The sequence below is a fragment of the Talpa occidentalis genome, unplaced genomic scaffold (assembly GCF_014898055.3).
Source record: "Talpa occidentalis isolate TD23 unplaced genomic scaffold, MPIMG_talOcc4v2.1 talOcc4.7, whole genome shotgun sequence".
NCBI lineage: Eukaryota > Metazoa > Chordata > Mammalia > Eulipotyphla > Talpidae > Talpa > Talpa occidentalis.
In genome coordinates this window covers 86636249-86650660 of record NW_023605083.1, presented here as the reverse complement: position 1 = coordinate 86650660, position 14412 = coordinate 86636249, and the positions used below count along the sequence as shown (strand labels likewise).

At 41.1% G+C, this 14412-nt stretch overlaps 1 protein-coding gene across 2 annotated transcripts in view; it reads left to right on the top strand.

The window, feature by feature from the left end:
- The window catches only part of SMG6 (SMG6 nonsense mediated mRNA decay factor), a 230289-nt gene that overhangs the window by 34803 nt on the left and 181074 nt on the right, over positions 1-14412 (top strand). The gene's annotated exons all lie outside the window — the stretch shown is intronic.

Here is a 14412-nt window from a genome sequence, read left to right as displayed (position 1 = left end):
GAGAAAGTTAGCTTAATTCTTTTGCCTTATGAATTTGAAGATTTACCTATCTGTAAATGGGTACCATGCAGTTTTTCAGGGTTACCATGAGGATTAGATTAACTTTATATATCTACGTATCTATATTTATATCTATATATCTATATATAGATAGTTCTTTACTTTTATAATATCGTTTGTAGTATGTACCCTCGAAGATTTTTGAAATTATATTTGAATCTATTTGGATTGAGATTTGGCAACATGTGATGACAGAAATTCATGAACGCCTCACTACATAGGGAGAGGCCATAGATTGGCTCTTTTTTCCTTAGACGTTAAGAAACAGGTTAGTGAGATTATGTTCACAGAAAGGCAGAACCAGGGCTGGGTTTTTCAGACACTGATTAAGTACTGTGAGGCATCAACCCTTTCAGGCAAGTACTGGGACTGCTGACCTGGATCACTTCTGGACTATGGGGCTTATGTCTGTCTGTCTTTTTGTGGCTGGCAGTGAGTGGAAGTTTCTCAAAGTACACTGGTCCTACCTACAAACCCTTAAGGCCCCATATGACCTTGGTCACCAAACCACTTCAGGGCTTTATTTTTATCCTAGCCGTTTCGATTCAAGATGTGAGGTTGGTTTCTTTCCTCTAACAGAGCAAAGTTCTCTGGGGGAAGAAACAGAGTGCCAGGGTGCAGTTGAGGCTGGTTAAACACCAAAACCACACTCTTTGTCTTTCTGGGCTTGAGACGTGACATAAGCCATGCTGCAAACAGCAGCTTCCACACTGTGAAGAAGTCTTGTCAGATACTCACTTCGTTTATTTTTTGTTCGTTTTGTTTGTATTTTTAGGCAAGCACAATGTGAAGGAAGGATAGGATATATCTGCTCATTCTGTTTTAGCCGGAAATCTAGTTGTAAGAATGAATACTTTCTTAAAATCCAATATTTCCCAATTTAAGGTTTTTCATCATCCTCAAGGGTGTTGGTGAGAACTCTCACAACTCACCAGGTCTCAGGAAACCGGATTACCAACATATCCTGTTCGCGTGCATGTGTGTATTCTGTGTTACCCACAGGCCACTTTCCACCCCACGTGACCTTTAGTTACCATCCGGAAAGTCAGGACCCAGATACCAGTCAGAATTTCCAGGCTTTGGTTTGGTTTAGACATTTTAGAAAATGTTGACAGTAGTAATTTTAAAGAGACTCTTTGAATGGCATTCAGAGTGAATAGGAAGTAATCTATCCTGAAGAGAGAGGGAAAGGCAGTGCCTATGCTCTTTCCAGTAATATGTTTGAAAATGAACTTTCAGAAGAAGGCTTGTGACAGAAATGCTCTGGGGAGGCAGTAGAAAATAATTAACTGATTAGAGGTCAAATACATGCCCCTGTCTTTAGGTTTTTAAGACTGAATTCTAACTCTCTTAGTTACTGCGTTTTTTAAAATTGTAGTATACATTATTGGAGTTGTTTATAACACTCCATCACATTTTATTTTAATCAACATATCAGTATAAACAGACAGTAATGAGTCATTCATGCTCTAGAACAGGGATAGATAAAAGACTGCCAGTGGTCTGTAAGCTAAGAATGGTTTATTATCTTCTCACATAGGGAGTTTCTTAAAAAGAATATGTGACAGACTTACATGGCCTATAAGGTCTAAACTATTTATTATTTGACCATTTTACAGAAAAAATTTGCCCACTGCCTGCTCTAGAAGCTGGGAAGGGGGTGAAGGTAGTTAATGCCAAGGTGTTTCACTTAGGACATTAATTTTTGTGGGTTTTTTTTTTTTTTAACATTTTTAAAGGACAGGTTTATTAGGAAAAGGAGAAAGAAAAAGAGAGGCACCTGCAAAGTCAGAGGTAGACAGAAGAGCTGCCACTGCTGCTTTGCAAAGGGAAAAGGTTTGTGAAAATAAATGCCTGCAAAGTCAAAAGCAGGCAAGAGAGCTGCTAGGACATTGATTGTTAATGAGGGTGTTATTGCCTTTTGGGAGGTTGGGGAGAGAGGGTGAGGGGATGTAAAGGGGCAGGTTCTTCATTGTGCGGGCCTATCACTACAGGATATTTAGCATTCCTGGCCCCACCCACTAGAAGAAGCCAGTAGTGGCCCACACACTTTTCCAAGCACCATTTGGAATGGGAGGGGCAGTACTATTCTGGTTGAAAATCACAGATTTAGAAGCTTAATGAGGTCAGAAACACCTTAAGATTTTCTGCCTCCCTGGTGGCCCAAGGGGTTAAGCACCACACTATGAAGCAATTCGCAGCCTCTGCAGCACAGGTTCGATCCCTGGCCGGCCAGGGAGCAACCCACATAGCAAGGCAGACCTCTCCTGTCTTGTCTGCTGTTTCCCTCAGCAGTGTATTTCAGTCATTCTGCCTGTTCTGTTCCCCACTCTGTCTCTGGTGAATCCTCTCACCCCCCTCATCTGCGGCCTGTACCCCAGCTCTTGTATGCAAAAATAAATCTTTAAAAAAAAAGAGAGATTTTTCTGCTTCATTTCTTTTTTTTTTTTTTATAGAGGCATGTTTATTTATTTATTTATTTGTTTGTTTGGTGTGTGTTTGTTTTGTTTATACATGCACTGGGTACAGTCAGAAGCACGGGAGGGTGAGAGAATTCACCAGAGCCAGAGCGGGGAGCAGAGCAGGCAGAAGGACTGAAGTACACTGCTGAGGGGAGCAGCGGGCGGCAGGAGAGGTCCGCGCGCCATGTGGGACCCTCCTCTGGTGTCCGGGGAGCAGCCGGGGATCGAACCGGCGCTGCAGAGGCCGCGGGCAGCTTCGCAACCCAGCGCTCAACCGCTGCGCCACCGGGGAGGCCCTCTGCTTCATTTCTTTTCAGAGAAACAGACTTGGGATTTGGCTCTTTGTGGCATAGGGATCAACCTTAGAGAGAATTTCAGTAGCTAATGGAATAGGGAGCTTTCATTCGGGTAGACTGAAGTGTTTTAAGAAGGCCATTTTATGAGTGTTTGTTGCTTATTCACCCTTCAGGAATTTTTGAAATTGATATAAAATTTTGACAAGTTTGTTTTGATGTCCATGCTTTGATAAGCATGTCCCCCTTTGTATGAGAGGAAGAGTGGCCATCTTTGGCCTTGACGTCCAGATATTTTTGTGATGTGTGGGAATCTAAGGTGTACCTGAGAGACTTGTTCAAAGCCAATGTAAAGATGTAGTTTTGGCATCTTGTGAATAACCTGATATCTAGATTTAAGCCAGAAGTTTGGGGTTTGAGAATTTTCCAGCCTGGGAGAGTTGACTGAGAAAAGTCTTCCTTTGGCTTCTTACCAAGTTAGACAAGGGAGCAATCAGCTGTTGAATTTCAGCCAACTAGAATGTATGGGAGGGTGTGCTATAAATTGTCCCTTAGGATTTAGCTCCTAATCTGTGACAACCTTCTAAATAAGAATTAAACCATTATATTGGAACAGGGGTTCAATCTGTTGTTGCTGTAGGAAGGAATAGAGTAGTGGGGTGATGTTATTGTGGGAGCGGTTCATTTATATAGCGACATACTGCTGTCGTATGGGGTAAGAGATTGTACCAACCTTTTGGTTTTCCCCCTATTGTTTTCTCATCAATTTCCTATATTGGCTTTTGTTTCTGACTGTGCTGTTGGGGAGATGTATTCGTAGTTCTGTCATCCCACAATCCTTCTCTTAAAGGCTCCAGAATTTCATCTGTCTACTCTGTTTTCACTCTCTTGGATGTGATGTTTGGACTAAGATAGAGAATATGAAATAGTTGTTTTCTTGGCTCATTGTGATCTTTCCCCAGTCGGCACACTGGCTCCAGGGGGAACTCCGGGTTTTTCCCCTCTTGGAAGCCTTTCACTTTGCTCATGGATACTTAATATTGAAGTTACAGCTCAGTTTTATTTTCCCTAGTGTTAGTGCAACGTAGACCAGAAGGAACTTAATGTACTGTATACTTCTTCTAAATGTTTGAGTTCCTGTAAAATGTATTGACCACAGGGCCTCCCTGGTGACACAGGGGTTAAAGACAGAACTCTATCAAGCTATGGCAGCCACTGCAACACAAGTTCAGTCACCAGCCAGGGAGCTAACCCACATGGCACAGAAGACCTCTCCTGTCTCGCCCACTACTCCCCTCAGCAGCGTATTTCAGTAGATCTGCCTGGTCTGCTCCCCACTTTGTCTCTGGTGAATTTCTCACCTCCTGCACCTCTAGCCTACACCCCAGTTCTTGTATGCATAAATAAAGAAATCTTTTAAAAAATGTATTGACCACACATTTTAATGTTTAAGAGCTTCAGTAATTTTTTCCAGTTGTTTGTTTTTCATCTATCTACTGATCCAAAATTTATTGAGTGTCTGCTATGGAAATCACTAGACATCTCTCCTGTTGTACTTTCCATGACATTCATACCTGGGACCGTCATAGAGCTGTATATCTAGGAGACATATTTGGTCCATATAATATTGCTTTGACAAAATTGTATTTTGAAGCAAGATCGTTAGCTTATATTAAGACAAATCATAATAAAGAGGTAGAGAATCATTGCTATTTGCATTTGTGGAAACCTATGGGAGAAATTTCTGCTTTTAGTATTAGATAGTTGTGTTGTATACATTTTTCCCTTAATCTCATATATATTTATGAATTTGTTACTCATAATAATTCTCTGTTTTAATTGTTTCATAGATTAGAGTTGAATTAGTAACTTCCTTTTATAAGTGTGAAGGACTTCCTGGCATTTTTTATTGACTTTACTACTAGTGACCTCTAATCTTTTTTTCTCTGACTCTTGTTTTAAATTTATCTTGTGGTACAGCATACATACCTTTGCATGCTTCCTTAAATAACTAGCTTCATAGTTTTATATCAACATTTTTCTCCTTTTTTTTCCCTTGTGCAGTTGTAAAATCTCTTTCTCAGGTCACCTAATTGTCTCCGAGGAGATCAAGCTTCTTGATTTCTTTCATGTCGTTTCGTTTAAAATCTAGTGAATACTTCTCTTTATTAATCATTTTTCTAAGCTCTGCATATAGGAAGATAGTGATATTGTTACTTCCCTCAAAGATATAGTCTTGTAGGAAAAATGGATGTATAAATAAATACTTGCAGTGAAGTGTTAGAAGTGTAATAATAGAAACGTACTCTGTACAGAGTTAATAACAGAGGAGAAAGAGATTAACTCATGAACAGGGAGAGCTACCTAGAAAGGTGATTGTCCTTAATTGAAGGGTGAAAGAAGTCCTTTGGTTGTGGGTAGCAGGAGAAACAACATGGATGAAAACATGGTATGGTTAGAAACTCTGAGCTGTTACTTCTAAGATTCCTAGGCAGGCGTTTCCATTTTTAGAATACCTTAGGCTGTGGTACAGACTCTGTCTAATTACTCAGCTGGAAATGAAGATTCATCACAAAGTAGATGCTTTTGGACTTTTGTTTTGGCCCAAGTGTAGAAGTGTATCCTTCAAATAGTTCTTCTCTGCTTTATTTTATGCATTAGCAAAGGTTGAGTCATCCTAAAGTCATGCCTTCCATCATTCTGGAAAGCTTTCTGAGCCAAGCCCAGATTGGTTTAGGAATAAGTTATGCTTTGTGTTGTAACCATTGGCAATAAGTCCTGTTATTACCCTTCACACACACAGTAGGACTGCGACTGCTGAAGCAGATGGGAGAGAGGAGTTGGGTAACAACCTCAGAAGATTTGCATTTTCTGGTGTGTTTGTTTCCTAGTGAAGATGCTAAAACCTTATTCTATCTAATGAGATTTTGAGCTGATTTGTGCCACAAATCTCTGAGATGCTAGGCCTAATTTGTAAAGCAAGCTCTATGTAAGTCAGTTGACATTTTCTCTGAGGAATTTCTTTGGCAGATTTTCCTTTAGACTTCTGGACAGATCTGTAAAACAATATGGCCTTTTAAATACTTCAAAGTGACATATGTCAAAAAGATTGACTAAGGCACTAATAGATGCCCTTGCTGCCCCCAAGAAGCTGTCCCTTGTGGCTATTGTAGACAAGGAGTCAGATCTTCTGGATTCTATTCCTAAATTTATTTTTATTGCCATGAACATATTTCTTAATCTCCTTTTTTTCTACTTCTGTAAAATAGGGTGATAGTCTACTCAACAGATCCAGTGTCTAGATGAAGTCCCAAACTTTTGACACAGCCACTTTTATTTCTAAAATCTCAGAGTTAGAGTCTTGGTGGGGTTTAGGACTTAGGGGGCAAAGGGTGTTATCTGTGGAATAAAGTTTTTTTGGTGCAACATCAGAAAGCACTGTGGTAGTATAAAAAGCTTTGTTATAGTATATTACACATACAGAAAAGTACATGTCAAAATCATTCAGATTGATAAATTGTCACAAACTGAGCATACTTGTGTAACCAGCAAAATAATTGGTTTTTGATTTATACAACTTTCATTCTTTCTTTTCTTTTTAACTCAAAACTCAAATTTTCCCTATACATTTTGTAGTAGCAGTGACAAAGACAAAGTACTGTAAGTAAATTAGGAAGAAGTTAATACTCATGTTTTCCCTGCTTCATGGTATGCCTGTTAAGACTGATTTTCACTGTTAAGGGAAGACTGAAAGAGACTGAAGAGTAGAACTTGGAAGGAAGAGAATTGGATCACAGGGATTTGAAGGTGTTTATCATGTCTTTTGAACTAGGTAGAGTCTGGGAACCAGCACAGAAAAGATATACTTGACAGAAAACTAGATGGAAGCAGACCTTGTCTCCAGTCACAGTGAAACTGAGTCTCTCACCTAACGTCTGTGGTTTTCGACTTTAATGTTTAACTAGGTAGCTGGTGGGGGAGCTGCCTGCTCCTGGAGATGCTTTGGGCATATCTGGGATGTCGAATTTCAGAAGTTCTGCATTGCCATGGCTTTGGTGTCCAGGTAAATGCCAGGCTGTACCAGGTCACGTTGTCTGTGTGTCATCCATTTTTCTAACAGTTTCTAACAGTTTTCTTTTTGTGCTGCTGCCATTGAGGTGGAGGTGCTCTGTTGATAAAAAACAGATACAGAAGTTCACATCCAAACCTGAATAACCATTTTTAACTTTTCCTGGGAGTTGATGCGCCAGAATCCTTCCCTTATTTGGTGCCTTGTTTAAATCTGAAGCTCACACAAGGTTGCCAGAGGTCCCTGTATGCTGGTTATTTGCTTTTTGGTGCCCACAGAAGAGTGGTTTATGAAACCTTTGTGACCACATCTTTCTTAAACTGAAGCATCGTTCTCCTTTGGGTTCTTAATTAGTTTTTGTTCCTCCCTTTCCTGAGAGATTTAGGGATTTTCCTGTATTGTGGTAGGTGGATAGGCAGAGGGGAGGGTATGTTTTCACATATTTTTTCTGGACTCTCACAGTCCCTTGATTATGCGTATATGTTCATTTTCCTTTTTTAATCATGCAGATTGTGGATTGTGAATTTATCTAGAAAACATGTTAGAGTTTTTGTTTTATTGTTGCTATTTTACTGTTATGGAAAGTGAGCTATTTACTTTTTTTCTCTCTTCAAGCTGGCATTATCCTAGGGTGCAGTTGTTAAGTGCTTCTACCTACTTGCATGAATATGATATGGAGTAGAAGTATTTACCTCTTAATTTGGTAGGCTTTTCAGTTGGTTTGGCCTAGTCATCTCTCAGTAAATGATAGGTGGAACCATTGGGTTTTTGCTTGGAGTTGCTTTAGATTTTCGCCTTTGTATATACCTTGCCTGTCATTCTTGGGTCTGCCAGAAGGTTGCCTTTGCTGAAAGTGAAAGATTAAGAACTCACACTCTGGAGCCAGACCTCCTGGGTTGACCTTGGACAAGTCTATCTGCTTAGTTTCCTCTCTCTCTGCTTAGTTTCCTCATCTATAACATAGAAATACTATCTTACAGGATTGTTGTATGGTTAAATGTTTTAAAAGGTACAGTGTGGGGCCTCCCCGGTGGCGCAGCGGTTGAGCGCTGGGTTGCGAAGCTGCCCGCAGCCTCCGCAGCGCTGGTTCAATCCCCGGCTGCCTGGTGAGGGTCCCACATGGCGCGCAGACCTCTCCTGCTGCCTGCTGCTCCTCTCAGCAGTGTTCTTCATCAGTCTGCCTGATTTGCTCTCCGCTCTGACTCTGGTGAATTCTCTCACCCTCCTGCGCTTCTGACTGTACCCAATGCTTGTATGTATGTATAAATAAATAAATAAATAAGTAGATAAACAAACAAACAAATAAAATAAATCTTAAAAAAAAATAAAAGGTACAGTGTGCTTAGAATAATACCTTACACGTAGAAGGGACTGTGGAAGATATGACTATTAATAATACTGTTTTTATTAATAATACTGTGTTTATTACTTGTTTTGTTCAGCTGGGAAAACTTGAGCTTATAATGCTTGAATTGTCTCTGAGTAGTTTGGATGATACTTTAAACTCCTAAAGTACAGAGCTAACTCTGTAAATTCAACTTGGGTTGGGAACTGTCCCCAAGCTTCTGAGTGGTGCAGTCCAGGTTAAAATCAGGTGTTAAGCTACACTCCCCACTTGTGTGTGTTATAAGGTTGGGCAAAAGAGTAGAATACCAGGTAATTTCTTTCAGTCTTTTGTTCCCATTAACTGAACCTTCTTTGTGCTTTAGAATGTGTCTTGCCCCCACCATAAGGATGAGTATTAAATCTTTGAAGCCAATTCTTGCACGTTCCATTCATCTCTCCATTCACGTATTCTTAGGCCCTAGGATATAGAAATGAATCAGTCACTGAAAGAGTTTACAATCTAGAGCTGTTGTTGATCAATATGGTAACCACTGTATTGCTGTCGAAAGTAATTAAAATGAAATTATATTAAAAATTCAATTCCTCAGTCACAGTAGTTACCTTTCAAAAATACACATTACTAATATGTCAGCAGTGGTTGTTGTTATTGGTCAGTGAAGATAAGGAACATTTTCATTATTATCAAAAGATTCTGTTGAATAAAGCTGTCTAAAACCAGACATGGATGTCTGTAACTAAGATGTACTGTGATACCCAGTATATCACAAAGGTATATGAAGTAAATCTCTGAGCTTGGTGGATAAAGTATCAGGTTCAACCTGAGGTAGAAATGGTTTTTGAGGTTTAAGCAAAGAAAAGTAGGATTTTCTTAGATATAGGGAGGCATACACAAGAAGACTTTAAACAGAGAAGAGGGTAATGCAACAGAAAGAACATGGTGGATTTAGAGCACCACAAATAATTCTTTTTTTTTTTTTTAAAGGATTTTTTTTAAGATTTATTTTTATTTATTTATACAAGCACTGGGTACAGTCAGAAGCACGGAAGGGTGAGAGAATTCACCAGAGCCAGAGCGGGGAGCAGAACAGGCAGAAGGACCGAAGTACACTGCTGAGGGGAGCAGCGGGCGGCAGGAGAGGTCTGCGCGCCATGTGGGACCCTCTTGTGGCCGGGGAGCAGCCGGGGATCAAACCGGTGCTGCAGAGGCTGCGGGCTGCTTCGCAACCCAGCGCTCAACCGCTGCGCCACCAGGGAGGTCCACACAAATAATTCTTTCTTAGCAAGGGATAGGCTGTGTCAGCAAGGGTGCAGGCTAGAGGAGCAGCCAACAGCCAGAATGGAAATGCTATTTGCGCAAATATTTATTGGTCATTTTGATCAGGAGAGGTTAAGGTATTCTAGTTATCATTCACTGAGAGACCACTATGAGCCCTCTATGGTGGACAGAATATGCAAATATGCACAGGTTGTGTGTGTGTGTGTATGTATAAAAATTGGTGATAAATGCTATAAAAAGCAGGACAAATTAGAGTAGTGATTCCCCAACTTTGCTGCACAGTGCTATATCACCTAGGGAGCTTTTAAAAATTCTGAGCCCAAGTCTTACCCTCATGCCAATTAAATTAGAATGTCTAAGGCTGAAAGCCAAGCATTTATATATGAAAAAAAAAAAATTGCAGGGCCTCCTAGTGCGCAAGGGGTTAAGCACCGCACTGTGAAGCAATCTACAGCCTCTGCCTCAAGAATTTGATCCCCGGCCGGCCAGAGAGAAACCCACATGGTGAGGCAGACCTCTCCTGTCTCGCCCACTGCTCCCCTCAGCGGTGTATTTCAGTGTACCTGCCTGTTCTGTTCCCCACTCTGTCTCTAGTGGATTCTCTCACCCCTGGGATCTCTGGCCTGTACCCCAGTTCTTGTATGCATAAATAAATAAATCTTTAAAAAAAATTGCAGGCAATTTCAATGCACTGTAAAGTATGGGAACCACCAGTCTAGAGTGTAAATACAAAAGCCCCTGAAGTGCAGGTGTGCTTGGCACATTCAAGGAACAGGAGGCAGCAGAAATAGAGTAAGATTTTACATAGGCTTTTTTGGGTTTTGGCTTTTATTCTGTTAATTGTGGTTTCTCCTTGTCTATTCTGTAGGACTAGAATGTAACAGATGGAACTATTACTACTCAGGATCAGAATCCTTAAATCCATCATGTTAGAACTCTTGTTTTCAATTGAATACTTCTTGTCTGGGTTTTGCTAAATTATCCTCCAAAAGATATAAATTCTCATAGATAGTGATGACTGTGTGATTTTCCTACAACATTTAATTAGTACATACTGTTTTTCTTTCTCTTTTTTTAAGATTTATTTTATTTATACAAGAACCCGGGTACAGGCCAGATGTGCTGGAGGGTGAGAGGATTCACCAGAGACAGAGCGGGGAGCAGAACAGGCAGAATGACTGAAATACACTGCTGAGGGGAGCAGCAGACGAGACAGGAGAGGTCTGCTGCACCATGTGGGTTGTTTTGCAGCTGGCGGGGATAGAACCGGCACTGCAGAGGCTGCGGACAGCTTCACAGCACTGTACTCAACTGCCTGCACAACCAGGGATGCCCGTACTGTTTTTCTTGTAAATTGTTTATGTGTATTATCTGGTTAATCTATTTTATCACTAGCAAATCTATATATGTTAAGAGATTCTTCAGTACTTATTTAATATGTACTAAGTACCAAACACCATGTTAGACTATTTAAATTTTAATATATGTGTACACATACATTCATTAGGTTGTTGGAAAAAGCATGACACATTTTTGCTTGAAAAACAAAAAAAATACATGACTTTTACAACAACTATATATATATATATTTTATATATATATACATATATTTGTGTGTGTGTGTGTGAGTTAGAAATGAAGCTTTATTGTAGGTGAAAGTACACACTTGAAAGTGAGTGCAGGCAGGGCCTCCCTGGTGGTGCAAGGGTTAAGACGCAACCTATGAAGCAATCCGCAGCCTCTGCAGCAGGAGTTCTGTTCCTGGCCAGCCAGGGAGCAACCCATATGGCGCAGCAGACCTCTCCTGACTCACCCCGCTGCCCCCCTCAGCATTGTATTTCAGTCATTTTGCCTGTTCTGTTCCCCACTCTGTCTTTGGTGAATCCTCTTACCCCCCACACAAGAGTTGTACCCCAGCTCTTGTATGCATAAATAAATAAATCTTAAAAAAAAAAAAAAGAGAGTGAGTGCAGGCAGATTCAGAGTAGAGTCACTCATTTAAAAATATTGAAAGGAAATAAAATAATATCTAAATTATTTTTAAAAATGAAATCCGTGGTTTTTTAGTTTATTTTTTTTTTAAAGACTGATACTTGGTTCTGGGCCACTGCTTAGAAACATGGGATTGCCTTCAGTATAGGGTGATTATTTCCTTTATCTGTTTTACCCTCTCTTCTCTGTTTCCATTGCCATTGGATGATGGCAACACTCTCTTAACTGGTCTCCTGGCCTCCTAACACTTGTTCTATCTAGCTGTCCCTCCCCCTCCCCCCCCCAAATAAAAGTTCCCTGGAATTTATAAACAGAAGCCAGAATGACATTTTAAAAATGGAGGTTTGCTCATGTCATTTCACTGACTTAAAGATGAAGCTCTTTTTATTTTTTTTTTTTAAAGATTTATTTATTTATGCATACAAGAGCTCAAGTACGGGCCAGAGATGCGGGGGTGGGGGGGTGCGGGGTGAGAGGATCCACTAGAGACAGAGTGGGGAACAGAACAGGCAGACTGACTGAAATACACTGCTGAGGGGAGCAGCGGGTGAGACAGGAGAGGTCTGCTGCGCCATGTGGATTTCTCCCTGGCTGGCCGGGGATCGAACTCATGCTGCAGAGGCTGTGGATTGCGTCACAGTGCGGTGCTTAACCCCTTGTGCCACCAGGGAGGCCTGATTAAGATGAAGCTTTTTAAGAAGGACTTCTGTGGACCTCCCCGGTGGTGCAGCTTTTTAGCCCTGGGCTACGAAGCTGCCCACAGCCTCTGCAGCGCTGGTTCGATCTCCGGCCATCAGTGAGGGTCCCACAAGGTGCACAGACCTCTCCTGCCTCACCCGCTGCTCCCCTCAGCAGTGTTCTTTGTCAGTCTGCCTGTTCTCTCCCTGCTCTGGCTCTGGTAAATTCTCTCACCCTCCTGCGCTTCTGACTGTACCTAGTGCTTGTATAAATAAGTAAATAAATCTTAAAAAAAAAAAAAAGGACTTCTGCAATTCAGCCCAGCCTGCTTCTCCAGCCTCCTTCCTGCCTTGCCATTCCTATCTACAGTGTAATCACTTCTCAGACCAAATTTTTATAATTTATTCAACCTTCAGGTTTTGACTCGAGTGTCTTCCTCTGAGATCTCTGATGTTCCTGCTGTGGAAATACATAGCATTCTGTAATTTTCCAGTCATGATACTTTATAATTGTGTTACCCACAGAGCAAGGATTATCTCTGCCTTGTTCCTAGTTTGTGTGCAGTGTCTTCTACCTACAAAGTGTCCAGTAAGTTTTTGTTGCATTAATAAATGAATGAGTGGGCAGTGTGAGAAGAGCCTCATCATCCTCACACACTGCCCATTCATTCAGAAGATGGGTTGAGTTTTTGTATGTGCCTTTGGAGAACTATTTTCTAGTTGCCCACCTGATCACCAAGTGGGAGTTTCAGCAGTTTCCTCTTCTCTTTTACTTGGTACGGTTCAGACATGGGGTGTCCCATGGGTGGGTGGGCATAAGAGTTCCCAGGCACTGAGAGAGATGAGTCAGAAAGAAGAATCATTCAGAAAGTAACCTAGTCAGAGCAACAGTGTTGCCCTTTGGGTGAACTTTCTTTATATACCTTGAAATGCTAAACTGGTGGCACTTTATAACTGGTTGGCTATAGATTGTCAGACTGTAACACGGGGATTAATTTACCTCAATCTGACACTTTTCCTTGATTAGGGGTGCTTTGGGAAATGTCTGGCCTAAGTGAAATTTTCTGTTGGGCTTGGGTGTAGTTTTTATTCTCACTTGAAGTCCCATAGTGGATTATAAAGTTGAAAACTATAGAGCCCTGTACATATTTCTCTGTTGTCTTTGGAGACATTTGAGTTCAAAAGCTTTGAGGGTAACAGTCTTTTGGCACTTAGTGTTTTTTGCTATATCATAGGCTAGGATGGTGCTTGCTCAGAAACTGGCAAGAAAGGTTAGATTTAATTAGAATCATTCATTTGTGTTTTTTTTTTTATTTATACAAGAGCTGGGGTACAGGCCAGATGTGCGGGAGGGTGAGAGGATTCACCAGAGACAGAGCAGGGAGCAGAACAGGCAGATGGACTGAAAGCACTGCTGAGAGGAACAGTGGGCGAGACAGGAGAGGTCTGCCTCGCCATGTGGGTATCTCCCTGGCCTGCTGGGAATCGAATCCACACTGCAGAGGCTGCGGACAGCTTCACAGCATTGTGCTCAACCTTCTGCGCCACCAGGGAGGCCCTGTGGGGTTTTAAATTGGAAGGGAACACCATAGATTGATGAGTCTCCTGAGGTAGTAGGAAGTAGGTAGGTATCAGAATATCCTGGGAGGTGGGAGTTATTTTAAACCACGCTCCTCTTTACTGCGCAGCCCATGAGAATCTTTGTTGTGTGGGATAGATGTGTAGGAGAGCCCTCAAGTATTGTTCAGGTAGAAAAATTTTTTGAGACACCACTGTTTTAGATGATCTAGCCCAGTGATCAGCAAACTTTTTCTGTACAAAGTCAAATAGTAAATATTTTAGATTTGTAGGCCATATACTGTCTGCTGTAGCTACTCTGCTCTGTTGTTAAGGGAAAAGCAGTGTCAGACAATAAACAAATAAATGTGGATATATTTCAGTAGAGCTTTATTTATGGACACTAAAATTTAAATTTCATGTTGTTTTCATCTATCACGAAATAGTCTGTAAATACTTTCCAACATCAACCATTAAAAACATAAGTAGCATTCTCAGCCCATGGGCCATATAATATAAAAACAGGTGGCAGGATACGTTTGACCGATGAGCTGTATTTTGCTGCCCCTAATTTAGTGCGGTGGTTCCCAAATATAGCTGTGTGCTTGAAGACCTTTTAAAATGCTGATTATCCCCTTACCGTTCTCCTTGTGGGTTTTGTTTCTGAAGGACCAGGATA